Source organism: Podarcis pityusensis, assembly GCF_964106645.2.
Source record: "Podarcis pityusensis genome assembly, chromosome: 2".
Taxonomy (NCBI): Eukaryota; Metazoa; Chordata; class Lepidosauria; order Squamata; family Lacertidae; genus Podarcis; species Podarcis pityusensis.
The window spans coordinates 16,193,182-16,204,111 of NC_138029.1; the positions used below are offsets into that span (position 1 = coordinate 16,193,182).

Here is a 10,930-nt window from a genome sequence, read left to right on the forward strand (position 1 = left end):
TCCCCTGCAAGGATCTTTTTCACAGATCGTTGTGCTGCTTATGGATCTGCCAATTTTGCATCCCTTTCCACTGGGATGAAAGAGGTGTGAGGGCGGCCAGGAGACTGAAGTTGGGCAGGGCCGTGGCTAAGTGACAGAGAATATGCTTTTGCATGCAGAAGGTCCCAAGTTCTGTGCTTGGCAGTTCCAGGTAGGCCTGGGAGGGTCCTCTGTCTGAAACCTTGGAGAGCCACTGGCAGTCAGTGCTGTAGGCAATACTGAGCGGAATTGACCAATGCTATCTGTATCACTTCATAAAAGGGGGAAACATATAATGAGAGATCAAGGAGCCATAGCTCAGTCGTAGAGCATCTGCTTTGTACAGTGATACCTCGGGTTAAGTACTTAATTCGTTCCAGAGGTCCGTTCTTAACCTGAAACTGTTCTTAACCTGAAGCACCACTTTAGCTAATGGGGCCTCCCGCTGCTGCCGCGCCACCGGAGCACGATTTCTGTTCTCATCCTGAAGCAAAGTTCTTAACCCGAGGTACTATTTCTGGGTTAACGGAGTCTGTAACCTGAAGCTTCTGTAACCTGAAGCGTATGTAACCCGAGGTACCACTGTATGCAGAAGATCCTAGGCTCAGTCCCTGGGATCTCCAGATAGGGGGTGACCCCAGAAGACCTTGCCAGTCAGTGTGAACAGTACTGAGCTAGGTGTGGCGCAGATTCTGTATAAAGGCAGCTTTCCCTTCCAGCATATTATCTTAGGGGCAATATAGAAGTTAAACTGTTGCACTTGTATCCTGCGCATAGTGGAGCATATATGTGCCATGATCCCGGTATTGTGTGCAGCTGTCAAAACATCTAAGCAGTTGTGTGCACAGCTGTCAAGTGTCTGGGGGCTTTTGAGAGTTATAAAATTATGAATGGTGTTGAAAGACCTCTTTTTCAGCAGGTAGTTTTTAGTACCAATGTTAAGACGACAGCACCTGCTGAAATCCCCCCTTTTGCCACCTCATCCATCATCCTGTGCATTTGTATTTAAAAGTCTCCCGTTTTCAGCAACAGCTGACTCCTTAGTGTGTGTAGGGTGGGTTGCAGCCTTTATCAGCTGCCTCTGCCCAATGTTGAATCTGAGCCTCCCTGCTACAGACTTTTTGCTCAAGTGCCGTGTGATTACCATAATTGCAAAGGAAAAAAAAAAGTTCTCTAGAGCAGTTCCAGTCTTTAATAACCAGAAGAGTTATTTTAAGATAAGAAGGCATGGCCAGCAGTTTGCCATGCAAAGGAGAGAAACAAAGGCCTCTTTTTTGAAAATATGAAAATAGATTCGGTTCAGTTACTTAAAAGGCTCGGTCAATTAAAAGTGGCTAGGAACAGAAGCACCAGGGAATAAGCAGAAACGATGAAATCTGAGGACTGAAATTGAACAGCCTCTTCTTAAAGATCGCCAAAGGCATATTTAGAAGGAAGGACCAAGCTCCATGTTATTGGGTTTCTTACATTTTATTTTGTGTCTTTCAGAAGTCTCATGAAGGACAGTTACATTTTTAGAACCAATGTTATAAAAGGGGACATTTAAAGCAATCCAGTAATAAAAATAGATTCTTTTCGCTCCCTCACCCCAATGCCCGGTTTGAGTCTTGGGCCTTGCATTGCTCTCAGAAACACTCTGGCTAAGTTTCAACCAGTGATCTTCTGAGTGAGCCTACCTGTACACCTTAAGATCATACCCGCCTGCTATCTGTGTTCAAAGTGTAAGGATCCGGAATGCTTACAAGAGTACCTGATTGTAAAGAGATTGCCTGCCTTAAATCTGTTTCAGGCCCAAGAAATGTGAATCATAGAATTGTAGAGCTGAAACGGACCACAAGGGACCATCTATTCCTTCTCCTGCAATGCAGGAATCTTTTAGCCATCCCAGCTATGGAGTCAACTTCCTTTTTGATACTGAAATAAAAAGTGGCCGTTTTATGGGTTCTTAAATCTCCTAACTTCCTGAGTTTGGAGGGTCTTTTCCATGGAAGCTCCCATTGAGTAGCCTCTGCTCCTCTGCAGAAAACACTTTGCATTTTTGGAATGGGACTGAATAACCACGCAGTCTCTGCGTCTTTATAGTGGTGACTGCTTGTGAAAATTGATTTCTTACAACCTGGAAAGTGGAGACCTTATTTACACACACTGCTTTCATTTGAAGCTCTGGTCCAAGTTGTTTAAAGTGTGTGTCTGTAAAATGTAATGTGTGAGTGGAGGAAATGTGTGTTTGGAAACAGGTTTCTTAGCTGCAGCCCAGAAAGGAGAAAGGCTGCAGCTCTGCCGTAGAGCAACTGGTTTGCATGCAGAAGGTCTCGGGCTCAATCCATCTCCAGGTAGAATTGGGAGAGAACCCTGCTTGGAGCACTGGAGAGCCACTCATAACCAGTTGAAACCCTGGAGAGGTGCTGCCAGCCAGTGTAGACGACACTGAACTAGATAGACCCAAAGGTCTGACTTCGTATATACGTTCTGCAGTCACCAAAGAGGCAGGATTAAATGCAGCTGTTCCGTCTGCAGGTTTCCCTGCCACACAATGTGGAGAAAAGGGGACTGGAAGGAGGCAGAAAAAGCCACTGAAAGGGAAGTGGCTGCAGCAGAACAGATGGGGCAGAAACGCCCCAGTCAAAATAAGGGATTAAGAGAACAGGGACTTATGATTGTTTCATGGTTAATCCCCCTAGCATTAAGCTGTAATATCTTTGCCTAAATCCCTGGCAAATGGGGAAAGAGAAGCTTGAGGACTCTCTGCGAGGGGCGGGGTTGGGTTTGCTGCATAGGAGCAATGCAGCCTGTAATTCAGAAAAAAATGTATTGTGCAGAAAGGGGAAATCGGATTTTAAGCAACTCATTTTTGGCTTCCAACCAGCATCACCTGAAGGCATATGGGGCTGGCCCTCTTTCATTTGCTAGGAGGTCATAGGGTTAGGGAAGCGAGAACTGGGGTCCAAGGGCCATTTTAAGGGGGAACCAACCCACCAAGGTCCTCACTCACACACCTAATTCCCAAGTTTCTTGATGGGAAGAAGCTGACAACAGTTAAGTTTTATAACCATTTTCAAAGCAGTTTCTGTTTGTTTGGGGGTGGGGCTCCTCAAAACCCTCGGTTCTCAGAGGATGGTGCTGAGGGTGTCTTCTTCCAACTCCTCCGGGCTGGGCTGCTTGCTGGGCAGGGGCAGAGACTTGAGATACTCCAAGTGGCGTCGGGATTCTGCTTGGTTGCGTCGGACGTAATAGATGACGTAGGTGATGACCACAGCGAACCAGCAAAACATGGTGAGCAGCATGGCCAGGTCCGTGTTCCTCTGCTGGCCCAGGCAGAAGTTGACGCCGGTGTTGAGCAAGCGAGCTAAGGTCTTCCCGGTGTATTCCTCCCACTCCGCAGTGGCACACACGACGTCCTCCACGGTCTCTGCGTCCAGAGGAAGAGCCTCCACCAGCTTCTGCAGGGAGCAGTCGCAGTGCCAGGGGTTGTCGTACAGCTCTAGCCGGACCCAGGTGAGCATGGCAAAGGGGGCAAACTCCATCCTCTCCAGCTGGTTGCCGGAAAGGTCCAGCAGCCTCAGCCCCCCGCCCAGGCCGCGGAAGGCCCCCGGCGCTATGCTCTCAATCAGGTTGTCCGCCAGGTGAAGCTCCCGGAGCTGCTTCAGGCCGTAGAAGGCCCCGTTGGGGACGTGGGTGATCCAGTTGGAGTCCAGGTAGAGGACCCGGGTGTCGTGGGGAATGTCGAAAGGGATGGTCACCAGGTCCTTCCGGTTGCACCACACCACGCCGCTCCCCGGCGGGCAGTCACAGCTCTGCGGGCAGGGGAGGCCGCCGTGCAGGATCAGGACCAGGAGGAAGAGGGGAAACGATGCTGGCATCTCTGCATTGCTCTCCTCTCTCTCTGGGTGTGGCGGGGGTCACGAGGCGGTGAAGGGCCCAGAATCTTACCTGAAAAAGAGGGCAGGGGAGACAAAAATGAGCCAGTGAGAAAGGGCCTCCTAACACATCCCATGGGTTTGATTTAACAATATTACCACACCCAGTGCTGTTACAGTAAGTTACCGGGATGCGAGTGGGGCTGTGGTCTAAACCACTGAGCCTCTTGGGCTTGCCAATCAAAAGATTGGCAGCTTGAATCCCCGTGATGGGGTGAGCTCCTGTTGCTCTGTCCCAGCTCCTGCCAACCTAGCGGTTCAAAAGCATGCCAGTGCAAGCAGATAAATAGGTACCACTGTGGCGGGAAGGTAAACGGCATTTCCGTGTGCTCTGGCTTCCGTCACTGTGTTCCGTTGCACCAGAAGCGGTTTAGTCCTGCTGGCCACATGACCCAGAAAGCTGTCTGTGGACAAACGCTGGCTCCCTTGGCCTGAAAGCGAGATGAGTGCCACAACCCCATAGTCACTTTTGACTGGACTTAACCGTCCAGCGGTCCTTTACCTTTTTTTTTTGTTTAACCACAGTAAGGACCAGCCCTTGAGTACCCCCAGAAAAAAGGACTGACCGCACTAGCATTTTTTTTAACAAGGCTTCAACATCTGCTCCAGGTATGCGCTGCAGTCTGCATCTCACCTTGATTTGCAATCTTCTTGTTTTTAAAAGTGGAAATTGGTTCTTTGTAGTGATCTGATCATTACCATAGTGATCATTTGGGACAACTGTTCTCTCTCTCTCCCTACCCCCCATGGCTCCCCCTTTTGCCCCTCCCAGCACTTTAGCTTCTCTAAAACTTATTTAGCGTTTCTCTCTCCAGATTTTAAATCCTGCTATATGTCGCAAAGGCTGCTGTGCTCGGTTCTGCACCCCTAAGTTTTGTGTTCCTTGAAAGGAGCCTCTTTCCAAATTTGCTTTATATTTTATTCTTGACACATACCTTCCGACAGTATAATCTGTTTAGGGGGGGTCTTTTAAATGCCCATGCCATGCCCCTTCAGAGTTTTCACATCCCCCTCTGATTCAGCAGCAAATAAAATGGGTGTGTAGCTGAGTATGGGAAAATTGGAATGACAGACACACAATCACAGCTAAACCGGCTTCGGCAGTGGAAATAGTCTATTAGAATAATACTTGGGGTGCTGGCGGTGAATGATGTTCAGTGCTTATAAAATGTGTGGGAGCAGTAATAAGAATAACACTAAAAACTCATGGACTATCTAACTTTCCACCACGTAGCAAGAATCTTGATGATCAGTTCTAGAAAAGTGTCAACTAATCTGAAAAAGCGAAGGATGAGTGGGGGAAGACTATTCAGACTGTTGAAGTTATAATTAGATGTCAATTACTTTTAAGCCCATTGTTGATTATTCTGGGATATATGGAAAAAGATGCAGTTCTGAGCATGTCATTCTGGTAAGAAATTTTATTATGCATCACTAGCTGCCAAATGGCGCCCATCTCAAATACCAAGATTAAAAAAGACTGGATTATGAAAGGATACCACTTTACAACGATGGTGAAATTAACTGAATTTACCAGAATGAGGGGAGTCAGAAACAAGAACAAACTGAAAGATTATGATCTCCCTTTTTTGTCATGTATGGAGACGAATTACCAAGATACAACCATTTAATGCCGGACTAAACAACCTGCAAAGTCTTTTCCAGCGATGATTCCTTGAGTAAGAAAACCATTGCTCACCCCCTTTGCTTCTATATGAGTCACTGTTTTGGTTATGCTTCTTCTGAGGGTGAGTAAATCTGTTGCACCTCTGCACTGGGATGGTATAACCTGAGTTGTGCGTGTATCTTTTACTAATTACACACCTGCCTCCAAAAGAGGGTGATCCAAAGTATTTATTAAAAGCTGTTCTATCACTCTGGTTCCTCCAGACGGTCACAGTTTTCAGAGATTCAAGTGCATAGTGGAATTTTAGGTTTGTGTACTAAAAGTTTATTAAAGCGCCCTGTCGCCCTAGCCCAACAAATCAACTTAAATAGCGACAGACTTCTTGCAGTTTGGAAAATTACAGGGAAAGGCCCTCAAAAGTGTAGGTTAAATGAACAATAAGACATGTAAACAATCCTCAAGCAAATCGGGAGGACTGCTTATTGTCATATAACCACCCCACAAAAGGAAATAAAACATTAAAGACCTGACCTTGTTCAACTACCATCTAAGCTTTGTGCGATCAAATCAGGATGATGCACAATAAGGTCATCTGGAGGAACCCTGGGTTTAATATTTCCTCCTGCTGGTGCCCTAGTTTCTCTTTTTCAAGGTTTCTCTAGCAAGCCATGCTTTCCGTCCCTTAGGATTAAGCACCCAGGTGACAGAAATACAGATTTAGAGTAAATAAAGGCTCGTAATCCTCTGCATGCTTACCTGAGGAGAGCAATCCCCATTGAACACCGTAGATCTTACTTCCAGGTAAATAAACGTAGATTTGTGCTGTAACAGTGCATTCCCTTGGGGCTCACTCATGCAGGTTAAGCAGGGACGGGATTGCAGCCGCAAGGATGAAAAAAACGCTCCTGGTATTTCAGGACTGTATTAATTTGCTTAGCTACCGCATCCCAAAAAGGGCTCGTTCAGGAACATTGCCAAAACTTGTATGAAGTGGGTTAGTCTGTACTGAGTGACTTATTCAACAGTTGACTGTGTTTCTTAAGCCATTTGCTCAGTTAGGGTTGCCAAATTTCTAAGCAGCCTCTGCACAATGCCTTTAAGAGCTGCATGCAGACGTTAGCAGGTCATCTTGTTTGGTTTGATGCTGTGAAAAAGACCCCCTTGCGAATTCAGCCTGCTCTTCAAGGGTGTGAGAGCAGGCCCACACACCTTCCCAGTTTGGGAACTCAAAACCTCAGCGTTGTGTAATGGTTAGAGGACCTGGGTGGGCAGGGTTCAAATTTGGCCACAAAGCTCGCTGGGTGACCTTGGGCCAGTCATTCTTCTCAGCCTAGCCTACTTCACAGGGTTGCTGTGGGGACTAAATGAGGAGGGGGAGATCCATGTAACCCCACCTTGAGCCCCACCTTACAATAAAAAAACCCTTACCCTAGCAGGATTTCCTGCTAGATAATCTTCTAGATTTTTCAAAACCACAACAATCAATTGAATACAGTGCTAGGGAAAGCACAGTCCGTTGAGTTTCTGTCTCGGACTGCTGTCAAAAGACCACAGGAGTCTGTTTTAAGCCTTTTAACTCTCACCCTGCACCCCCAGCCCACCCCTGTACGTCTCATTGCTCCAAACACACCTGTGTGAACAGCGCTCTCGTGGTCAGTCTGGTCCGAAACAGGTCCGGTCTGACTGTGGCTCCAGGGACCATCTCAGTAGCACCCGAAACATCTGCTGGGCTTCCTTTGGGAGCATGTGGGCAGGTGGCAGAAGCCTTGGGGGCAGGATTTTAGGAGTGCATCCTCCTGGCTCAGCTTCTCTGTCTACTGCCCATCAGCAAAAGAGCTTGAGACACACACAAGCGCTGACAACTGAGAGGGGACAGCCTGCCCCTGCTGGACTGCACGAGGAGCAGCAGCAGGGACAGCTATACTTGCGCAACTCAGTTCTGCTGTACAGTGGTACCTTGGTTCTCAAACGCCTTGGTTGAATGAATGAATGAATCTTTGTTTGCGTCAGCCATTGGCCATAGCAATAAAACAACAATACGATATACAAAGAATAGAAATAAAAAATCCATTATATAAAATACATTTTAGGGTTTTGAATCAATAGTCAAATTGTGGATCTTATTCTGATTGCCCCAGCTAAAAACCTTGCAACGTTTGCCGTCACCCGCTCATCTTGATGTGCCAAGAGAAAGGAGACTGTGGCAGTGGTTGGGCGACCCGGAATGGACAATAAAAGAGGGGTGATAATCTCATTCCTCAAGTCTTTATAAAGAGTGCAAGCCAGGAGGGCATGCGCCACCGATTCAGTACTGCCATCTCCACAGGGACATAAGCGTTTTTCGTGTGGAATCTGTTGGAATCAAACACCTTGGTTCTCAAACACTGAAAACCCAGAAGTAAGTGTTCCGGTTTTTGAATGTTTTTCGGAAGCCGAAAGTCCAATGTGGTTGTCGGCTATTGTTTCCGGGGCGCCTGCACCGATCAGAAGCTGTGCCTTAGTTTTTGAACATTTCAGAAGTCAAACACTTCCAGAACGGATTAAATTTGGAGTTTTTGTTTTAGAGGCTCTTTCAGTTCATTTGTTTTTGTGACTGTGTGAAACCTGTTCAGCTACTGATTGTGTGAGTGTGGAAATGGATAAAAGCCCCCATCCAAACAATGACTATCAGTGCAGGTAAGAAAAAAATTCAATTTTATTTTTTATCATCTACAATACCATCTTATTTATTTTACAGTACAGTACAGTGGTACCTCGGGTTAAGAACTTAATTCGTTCTGGAGGTCCGTTCTTAACTTGAAACTGTTCTTAACCTGAAGCACCACTTTAGCTAATGGGGCCTCCTGCTGCCGCACCACCGGAGAACGATTTCTGTTCTCATCCTGAAGCAAAGTTCTTAACCCGAGGTACTATTTATGGGTTAGCGGAGTCTGTAATCTGAAGCGTCTGTAACCCAAGGTACCACTGTACATTGCTTTCATTTTATGGATCAACCGTCTCGTTATAGTAAAATTCATGTTAAATTGCTGTTTTAGGGGTTGTTTTTAAAAGTCTGGAACGGATTAATCCGTTTTGCATTACTTTCTATGGGAAAGCAGGTCTTGGTTTTGGAACGCTTTGGTTCTGGGACAGACTTCCGGAATGATTAAGTTTGAGAACCAAGATACCACTGTATTTAGGATTGACCAAAATGTCTCAATTGCCCAGAATTGAACCCAGAGACTGGGCATGTTGAATGCATTGGATGAGGAGAGGCAAAACGGCTTAGGAGGCATAGATGCAAGCAAAGGAGGGTGAGAAGCCAAATAATGCAGCGAAGTCCCTAAATTTGGATGCAATAAACTTCAGCGCAGAAGCCACTAATCAGGGTATGAAGAGTATGGCTGCTGTTTTGTTAGTCCATCTAGCTTGGATCTTTTCCATCAGGGGTGGGGAAACCTCAGACCCAGGGGCCAGGCATGGTCCTCCAGGCTTCTGTCTGGTCTTTCCACACCCCTCACAGACCTGGCTTTGCAGCCTCCATCAATGTTCTTTTTACCACATTTGCCTGGATGGAGCATGTGTGGGAACTATTAAAGGTAAAGGGACCCCTGACCATTAGGTCCCGTCGCTTTATTGGCCGAGGGAGCCGGCGTACAGCTTCCAGGTCATGTGGCCAGCATGACTAAGCCGCTTCTGGCGAACCAGAGCAGCGCACGGAAACGCCATTTACCTTCCCGCCGGAGCGGTACCTATTTATCTACTTGCACTATGACTTGCTTTTGAACTGCTAGGTTGGCAGGAGCAGGGACCGAGCAATCGCGAGGATTCGAACCACCGACCTTCTGATCGGCAAGTCCTAGGCTCTGTGGTTTAACCCACAGCGCCATCCGCGTCCCTTCTGTGGGAACTATTATTGCTGCACAAAGGCAAAATTCACCTTGGTTGCACTGCCCGCTTTGCTCCTGGTCCAACACCACGGGCATGTGGCCCTCCAAATTGCCCAGAAGGGAACGTGGAAAAGGCTCCCAGCCCATTTCTGATCCTAAGGTTGTAACCTAGAAGCTTCAAAGCATGTAGGCAATGCCTGCCTAAATCTGAAGCCAGCAAACTGCCCGAATGAACATTTGCAGCAGGTCAGGGCCCTGGGTAGCCAGCCCTGTCCCTATCTCTATGGTTGGTAAAAGCAAACCACAAAAAAGGATTAAAAAATTAGTATTATTATGCAAAGTGAATTGCACAGCTTTGCATGATTTATTCAGTTTTAACTTCCTGGGCAGAGAGTTGTCATTGTTGTGCCAGCCTTTTCCTCTTGTATTTGCTTCCAAACCCATCACTTTGATTCTCTACTTCCTGTTTCTGTGCACAGTTCAAAGTACTGGGTTTGACATGTGGAACTCTGCATGGCTTAGGCTATCTGAAATAGCATTTTCCCTCCTATGAAACTGCCTTGGTGCCTGGGCTCCAAGATCATCCGCAGATACTCTTTGCTTAGTCCTGCCACGCTCATAGGCACGTTTGGTGGAGAAACGGGAGAGGGCCTTCTTGGTGGTGGCTCCTCCCAGACTTCAGAACGCCCTTCCCAGTGAGCCTTTCTTTGTCCTTCCTCTGGCAGGTGAAAACCATTTTCTTCTGAAAGGCTTTTGGGAACTGACTTTTATTTTAAAAGGGCTTTGAATAGTGCTGCCGTTTTCACAATCTGTATTTTAAAGATTCGTTTTTATATTGTTTTAATTCTATTATAGCGTAATTACTTTTAAACCGGTCTCTTCTATGTTTTTAGTGTTCTGTTTTCTATCCATGTTGCTTTCATTTCGTAATAATAATAATTTATTTATTTATACCCCACCCATCTGGTTGATTTTCCCCAGCCACTCTGGGTGGCTTCCAACAAAATATTAAAAATACAAAAAAAAGTCAAACATTAAAAACTTCCCTAAACAGGGCTGCTTTCAGATGTCTTCTAAAAGTCAGATAGTTGTTTATTTCCTTGACATCTGATGGGAGGGCATTCCAAAGGGCGGGTGCCACTGCTGAGAAGGCCCTCTGCCTAGTTCCCTGTAACCTCACTTCTCGCAGTGAGGGAACCGCCAGAAGGCCCTTGGAGTTGGACCTCAGTGTCTGGGCTGAATGATGGGGGTGGAGATGCTCCTTCAGGTATACTGAGCCGAGGCTGTCTGGGGCTTTAAAGGTCAGCACCAAACTTTGAATCGTGCTCGGAAACGTACTGGGAGCCAATGTAGGTCTTGTAAGCCACCTTGAGTTCCAGTCCAGGGGAAGTAAAAGGTAAAGGTATCCCTGACCGTTAGGTCCAGTCGCGGATGACTCTGGGGTTGCGCGCTCATCTCGCTTTACTGGCTGAGGGAGCCAGCATTTGTCCACAGACTGT

At 46.7% G+C, this 10,930-nt stretch overlaps 1 pseudogene across 1 annotated transcript in view; it reads right to left on the reverse strand.

Moving 5' to 3' along the window:
• LOC308471099 (leucine-rich repeat-containing protein 3 pseudogene) overlaps positions 1-7,622 on the reverse strand; it is a 226,852-nt pseudogene extending 219,230 nt beyond the window's left edge. The window contains exons 1-2 of the transcript XR_013991575.1: positions 7,193-7,622; positions 574-3,948 (exon numbers count right to left, since the gene is read on the reverse strand). The product of XR_013991575.1 is annotated as a leucine-rich repeat-containing protein 3 pseudogene (transcript). The remainder of the gene's footprint in view (positions 1-573; positions 3,949-7,192) is intronic.
• Positions 7,623-10,930: the final 3,308 nt, after the last annotated feature.